This window comes from Nicotiana tabacum, chromosome 11, assembly GCF_000715075.1.
Source record: "Nicotiana tabacum cultivar K326 chromosome 11, ASM71507v2, whole genome shotgun sequence".
Taxonomy (NCBI): Eukaryota; Viridiplantae; Streptophyta; class Magnoliopsida; order Solanales; family Solanaceae; genus Nicotiana; species Nicotiana tabacum.
Window position 1 is genome coordinate 42429796 of NC_134090.1, and position 8362 is coordinate 42438157.

An 8362-nucleotide genomic window follows, 5' to 3' on the forward strand; every position below is an offset into this window, starting at 1 on the left:
AACAAGAACATCATCAATAATACCTAATGGTCTCTTCATCGTTCTATCCGCCATTTGCAATCTCATGGAAGTCGGCGTTGGTTTCCGAATACCCAAAGTCTTGAAAACTAAGTAGGACATCAAGTTGATACTAGCCCCCAAATCACATAAAGCCTTAGCAAAGTCCGCACTCCTAATGCTGCAAGGAATGGTGAAAGCACCGGGATCTTCAAGCTTTGGGGACATTGAATGCACTATTGCACTAACTTGGTGAGTTATCTTTATAGTTTCACAATCCATGGACCACTTCTTTGTCACCAAGTCCTTCATGAATTTAGCATAGCCCGACATTTTTTCAAGAGCCTCCACCAAAGGCACATTAATGGACAAGCTCTTCATCATGTCAATGAAATTTTTAAACTGATTGTTATTTTTATGCTTCACGAGCCTTTGAGGATAACGTGGAGGTGGCCTTGGCAAAGGAGCCTTGGATTTAGGCACAACCGGTTCCGGCATGTCTATTACGTGTTCCTCAGATGGGTTCACGTCATTTTGAGTTTCTAACTCAGCATCTTGAATATCAATCCTCACTTCTTCATTAACGTTCTCATCAATCACATTTTCCACCACCAAAGGAACTTCATCTTCTTGCAACTCAACATCATCACTCAAAATTTGCTTTTGTTTGGAGGCATTCACAACACCACCTCGTCCACTCCTTGTAGTTACTGCCATAACATGATTGTTCCCACCCTTCGGGTTCACTACCGTATCATTTGGTAAAGCACTCTTAGGGCGAGTATTCAAGGACTGTGAGATTTAGCCTAACTGAACCTCCAAATTTCTAATGGAAGTGTTATGGGAAGACAACTGAGCATCAGAATCCGCACTCTTTTTCACCATTTGTTCGAACATCATTTCAATTTTCCTCATATCATTGTTAGAAGAACTAAGACCTTGGGATGAAAATGGGGGCGGATTGTTCGGTTGTTGGTACATTGGGGGCCTTTGAAACCCTTGCCCCCAGTTTCCTTGGTTTGCATTATTCCATCCACCTTGATTGTTGTTACTACCCCAATTGTTGTTGTTACCATTCCATTTCCTTGATTGTTTTGATTGTTGTTCTGATTACCCCAGTTGTTGTTCCCCATATTACCATTGCCTTATTGTTGATTGCCCCAATTGCTTTGGGGTCTATTGTTGGTTGGACGAATTGCCCATTTGGCCTTAATAATTATTCACGTATTGCACCTCTTCATTCTGTCCATCATAACCATCATCTTGAAATCCACCACAATCATTGTCAAATTGCTCTGAATTCCCTTGGTTCTGTTGATCTCATTGTCTTTTTTTGTTGACAAGCATGTTAACATCCTCCATGGCATTTACTTGGAGAGGATTTTGAACTTGTTGCAACTGTGCCTTTACTAGTTGGTTCATAGTAGTTGTCAACTCAGCTATAGCCTACCCATGATCATGTAACTCTTTGTGCAAATGAGTAACCGTGGGGTCACCCTGGGGCACATTGGCTCTACTTTGCCAAGCAGAAGAAGTGTAAGCCATCTCGTCAAGAATGTCACAAGCCCCATCATAAGACAACTTTATAAAGTTGCCCCCAGCAAGGTAATTAACTATGCACTAATTTGTTGTGTTAATACCCCGGTAGAAAGTCTGTTGGATCATCGCCTCAGTCATATCATTGTTGGGGCATTTCTTTACCATTATTCTATAGCGCTCCCAAATCTCATGCAAAGTGTTGATACCCAATTTTTTATATAAAAAATACTTTCAAAATAGCATGTACATACATATATAAGCATTCCCAAGAGTTTTGGTATTTTTTCCTAACTTTTAAGATTTTAAAATTAATTTATTGTCTATTTTTAGCTGTACAAAATCCAATAATTATTCCCATGATTATCATTTTGGTGAATAACTTATTTTATTCTCATATTTACACTAAAATATAATTAATGTGATTTTTTTATATTTTTTACAAACCTATTTGGTATTTTTAAGCTAAATTGCATGTAATTGCAATTATAGCCTATTTCACGATTAGTAGCATTTTATAATTATAAAATTATTTTCAGTATTTTTAAATTAATATTTATATAGTATTTGTTAGCTCAATGTTTTTAATTTACTTTTAAAATTACTATTACTATTTTTATAAAATAAAAAAGAAAAATAGGCTATTTAACACTTAGCCCATTTCTATTTCAATTACAGCCCTTTCACCTTTCAATTTTGGCCCTCAATTTGACCCAATTCCGCCCCCAAATTAAACCATCCCAATCCCCAAATTACCCACCCCTGACCCGATTAAAAAAACCTACCCGGCTCCCCTTTGATCTAGGCCGTTGATCATTTTGATCAACGGCCGTAATTCACCCTTTCCTTTTTTAATTCCCAAACCCCCTTGACCTAATTCGTTTCACTTGAGATACCACCTTTGAACCCCTTCGTCTCTCAAATCCTCTCGAGCCTCTCCAAAACCCTAATCGTCTCCCACCTTATCTCACCATGTTTCCACCGGAATCCATGGCGTCTCCGGCCATGGATGGTCTGTACTCATCTTTTCTCACCATCAGACCTAAACTATTCGAGGTTTTGAAGCCCTACTTCAATGGCTCTCTTCAGATCATTCTCAGATTTGCAGATCTATGGCTTCTCCGGCCATTACCCCGGCATGTTCAAGCAATATGAGTCTTTTCGACTCAGGATCTGACTTTCCTCAAGACCTTTCTCATTTCTAGGGTTTTCTCTGCAACTCTAAGACGTCTGAGGTTCTGTACTTGCCTATTTTTTTTAGATCTGTGATATGTCTGGGCTTTACTTGACATTTTAAAAGGTTTTTCCCCAAATTTCTTTTTCAAAATCGCCCAATTTCAATTTTAGTGTTTCTGAAAAAAATTCTTCAAATATCTTTCTGTTTCTTTCTGTTCTTTCTTCATGTGTGTTTACCTATGTTATACTCGTATGTTTTCTTTTCTACTATGCTTGAGTTTGCTCTCTTTTTTCCTTTCTATTATGGAAGATTCTTCTACTTTTGTTGTTATTCATGTACTCACATGTTAATCCATGTTGTTAATCCTTATTCTTTGCTATACGTGTTTATGGTTGATTTCTTTGATTTTGTTCACTTTATTTAGCTCTGTTTGTGTTCTTGTTAAGCATATTTCACCTGCTTTTGTTTAAGCTCGTATCATCTCTTTCTTCTGAACTTGTTTAAACTCCGAGTTTTCTCAAACATGTTCTCATGACCTTGAATCAGTTCTTTCTATCATGTATGTTTGTTTCTCATAAAGTCTTTGGAAGAGACTTCCGAGCCTCTTTAAATGACCTTCTCTCTCAGCTTTATGTCTGACTCAATTCGAAACCCTAGGATTTGGGGGTTTCTTTGGCAAGTGATATTAGGGTTCCATTTTGGGACCCTAGGCTTTCAGACTCACTATGAGTCTGTAACTGAACTCGATTCCCTTTTGTTTGTGACTCTAAGGCTTTCAATGTTAGACTCTTTTTCTGAATAACCTGACGATTCCTTTCGTTTGTTTGGTATGTTTTATATATGTGAAATTTCTCTTTCAAAAGGTTTTTACCAACTGATTGATTGATTCTGAAATCCTTTTAATAAGGCTGATGAATTGTCACTGATTTTTCTTCGATTGAACCTCCTTCACCTTTTTTGACTTGGTTCATTCGAATTGAACCTGTAATTTTGATTTCATGGCTGTTTGATTGATTCCCTTGCCATATTTGGCACAAACCGTGTACCATTGATGGTTTTTCTTAAATAACTTCTATGTATTTACCCCTTTTATGCTACTTTGAAAGGTTTTAATTAAAATTTATTTCCTTAAGTGGCTTTTACCCGTTGGAATTAGAATCCCTTAACCAAAGGGATATTGATTTCAATGATATTTCCTTGCCTTTCTTACTTGTTTCTCTGCACTATAAAAGGGACTACCCTTCTGCACTTTTGACCACTTCGAGTTCAATACCTCAAACTTTTAGATCAATACTTTCAACTTACTTACACACTTTATTGCTTTGAGTTCAATACTCTTACAACATTCTGCTCTTTTCTGGGATCTTTTGGAACTTTTGCTTGTAACTTGGCTTTTTCAAGACTACTTTTACTTGTTTGTTTTCCCTGAAACTGGTATGTTCTAATTTAGCTTTCCTTCCTCACCCCTATGTGTTTATTTACAGTTTTCTGCAATCCTGTTTACTTTGTTGTTCATGATTAATGTTAGCTATGTGTGTTCTTTCTTTGCATCTGTTTTCTGTTATGAATCCCTACCCCTATTACCTTCTATGTGTTTGAGTTAAGGTTAATGGCCTGGTAGTATCCAAATTATTGCCCAGGTCCAAACCTGATCCTCAATGGATCCTAACTCCTAATTTTGGCTGACAGGCTGGTCAGAGGTATGCCAGCACTCTTAAATTGCTGGGCATGACCACCAGCTTGCCATGGCCTTCCCTAATCCCCCTCTATGCACATACACTTACTCTTAGATTCTAAGTTCTATCCCCCTCTTATGAGCCATACTTTGGGACCCTGAGTTCCCTCTAAACTTGGGCATTTGAGGGCTGACTCTTCCACACTGCACTATAATCTAATTCTGCAATGTGTTTGGGGTGTAAGCACTGCCCTGGGTCCCTTTGAGACTCTTGGGAACTTTGACACATCCCAAATAAGAGAAAGGTTTTTGGAAAATGGATCCTGGAAGTTGGTTTAATCTTATATTGCTAGACCTTGAGTCTGAATTAGGCTGTTTGGTTGTAGCTGGAAGTTCTGATGTACTTTTTTTTTGATTCATTCGGGTCTGTAATAATTTGTAATAACTATGGGGTTCTAGTAAAAAAGGGGAGGTTCATTTATGTATGCATATGGGTAGACATCATGCTCATAGGGATTACTATTTACAAATTCTGCATTTATGCATATCATATAGTACTCCTGCCTATAAGTCATCTCATTATTACATTAGAAACCATGCCTATAAATTTCTGCATATAGAAATCATGTATAAGTTGTTGCATTTATGCATTTTGAAATCCTGCCTATAAATTATGTATTACACGTAGAAATCTTGCCTATAAGTTGTTTCATTACTGCATTAGAAACCATGCCTATAAGTTTCTGCATATAGAAATCATGACTATAGTTTTGTTTCTGCATTTCTGCATATTTATCTGTCGTTAGGCAAACAATCATAGGTTTAATAATAATCAACTTTATTCTAGATATCATGCCTATAGGGCTCCTACACTTACATAATCGTTTTAAAATCAATAACGCTTAGAAATCATGCCTATAGGAGCAGCCGTCTGAATTTAATTCGTTTATTTTACCTATAAGTCTAAAATTAGTAGTAATGTTTGTTTAATATCTGCAGAATTTAATTGGTTCTAAAATCAGTAACCCTTCTTTTAAAATCAGTATATTTCCACCTAGGCAAGCAGTAGGTAATTGTTTAACTGTGTCAGTTTTAATAAACTGCAACCGGACAAGGCCTAATTCGGACTCCTCATCTGAGAAATATGTGATGAAGCAGCATGTCCTAATGTTTTAAATTTAATTCAGACTATAACCAATATTTGAAGTCATGCTAAATAATTTGCTCCTTTAAGTGAGGAGGCCCGTTTGAGCCCTTAAATTGCTATTTATTTCCCCCTACTTGCTTATGTGTTTTGTTTGTCGCATTAGAATTTTGTCCTTTTAAAACTCTAAAAAGCCCCAACATCCCTCCCTTTAGGACTAGTAGTCCCAAATGCCTCCGGTAATGATAGGATCAGGACAGGTAATAGTATGCAATAAGTAATGACACTATTCCGCGTTTAATACTTTAACGAGGTGGGAAAGGGTAGATATGGATATGATGACCACTGCGCTAATACCACGTGCGACCCCTCTTCTGAGGAGTAATTGCCGGGTATTGCATTGATGTGATCCATATTGTTTGTAAACCTAGGACCCCTTCCTCTTTACTCGTTATCCTTTTTTAACCGTCCAGACTATTTGCTTAAGATTTCTGTTTTCTTTAACTTTCTTCAAACTTTCAATTCACTTGCAACATTATGTGTAAATCCCCTTCTATTTGAGACCTTTATTTGCTTACTTGTTAGTTAAAGTCACAATTGTAACATGGCCGGGAACCACACTAGTGGATCTTGGGGGTGCCTAACACCTTCCCCTCGAGATAATGCACTTTAATCATTAGGTGGCCACTCTTCAACCCAAAAATCCCAATTTCCAAGAGGGAACGAGTTGTCCTCCCAAATGTCATGAACTCGATTTCGCCTTAGAAAAAGGGGGCGCGACACAAAGGTTCAGTGGGCTCCTGCTTGAAAGCCAAGATCTCATCTCTCAATGCTGCCATATGCCCCGGTGAGAAATTTTTTGCAATGAACTTGTCTACCAACTCATCCCAAGTAGTGATGGAATGGTTTAGAAGTCGCTCAAGCCAATCCAATGCCTTCCCTCTAAGTGAAAATGGGAAAAGTCTCAATCAAAGAGCATCCTCAGACACATTTGTTTGCTTGCTCCCCCAACAGGTATCCACGAACCCCTTGAGATATTTGTAAGCATTTTGATTTATAGCGCCCGTAAAATACCATCACTGCTCTAGCAATGTCAGCATCACATTGGTAATTTGAAAATTGCTCGCCTGAATCCGGGGCGGGACAATTGTACTTGCATAGCCTTGGTTTGGAAGCACTCGAGGATCCACTCTTGGAGGTGGCGGGGGAGGTTCTGGAATATTATCATTGGCCTGCCGACCTCTCTTTTGTCCTTGAGGCACAATAGCGACCTCATCTTCAATATTATCATCTATTTCCTCCCCCGACGGAAGATCTCCAATAGGTGCATTATTTAAGTTTGCTGCCATTTTGTACCTGAAGTTGTGACACAAACAAATTAGTAACACAGAAGGAAAGAAAAACAATATACAAAACTATTTAGATAGATAGCCAAAATCGTTAGCTCCCCGGAAACGGCGCCGAAAAGTGATCGAGGCCAACCCTGCACTACTATTGAGTAGCGAGAGAGGTCGAAGTAGCTTTTACCCGATTAAGGTCGGGATCAATTTTCACAGGGAGCTAGATGTTGGAGTTGAGTTTCTATCAAAAATGGGGTTGCGTATTTGTTCCTAATTGCACATCTATAACTTTTTGGTTTTGATTATAATTCTAATTTTATAATACTACAATGTTGAATTAAGCTAAATAAGATTAAGGTTAAACTATTGCGAGTTGTTCAAATAGGTAAAAGCCACTAGGGTAGTGACTTTCTCCTAGGTGGTTAATTAATAGATTCTTGAGTCTAAGGCTAGATTGTCATATTTGGGGAGTATGATATAACCATTGCACGATTCTACTCACTCTACACCTCTCGGTGGTTCAAGTGATTTTTCCCTAATTGACTTTCTCAAGTCCAATTGGGTATGCAAATTTGTGCAAGCAATTGAGGTTCAAGTCGGGTATTACTATCTCTAGGTTTAACCCCTTTAATTGGGGCTATCAATCTCTTGAGTACGCCCCAATTCCTTGTTGGACCAATTTCAGAGACTTAGGCTCTCTTCCTCAAGAAGAGCCAAAGTCATCTAAACAATAACTGGTGTTTGCAACCACTAATTTAACAATTAAACATGAAATTAGTCCAAATATCAAACACCCATTGTCAATCAAGCCCTAAAACACAAGACCCATCAATTACCCACACTAGGGTTGAGCCGCAATCCTAGCTTATGGGTCTAGCTACTCATAATTAGAGAAGAAAATAAAGAAATAGATGAAGAAAAACTCATAATAATTAATTGCTAAATTAAACTTGAAGAATCAATTTTGAAATTAAGCTAAAATTACTCAAAATAGCAAAAGGAACGAATTCACGAGTGCAACTCTCAGTACAAAACTATCTGATGACCTAAAAATGGGAAAATCTATTTATACTAGGCTGAAAATTCTGGACAAAATACCCCTGCGGGGCTAGTGCGGACCGCACCAAATTGAGTGCGGCCGCACTAAGGCTCTGGGCTTGAATAATCAGCTTTCTGAACTTGGGCAATACGGACCGCACAAAGTCAAGTGCGGTCGCGGTGGCTTCTATTGCGGTCCGCACAAATGGACCGCGGACTGCATTGGGTTTCAACCTTCAAACTGGCAACTCTCTGAACCTTGGCTCTGCGGACCGCACGAAATTGAGTGCGACCGCGGTGAACCCAATCCGGACCGCACAAAACCCTTTGCGGCCGCATTGCCTTATGGCCTGAAAAGCAACCTCTCTGAAATTCACTTTTGCGAACCGCACAAAATGGTGTGTGGCCGCACTGGCCCTGTTTTGACTGAACTTTGTCTTGTCTTGGTACTTGTG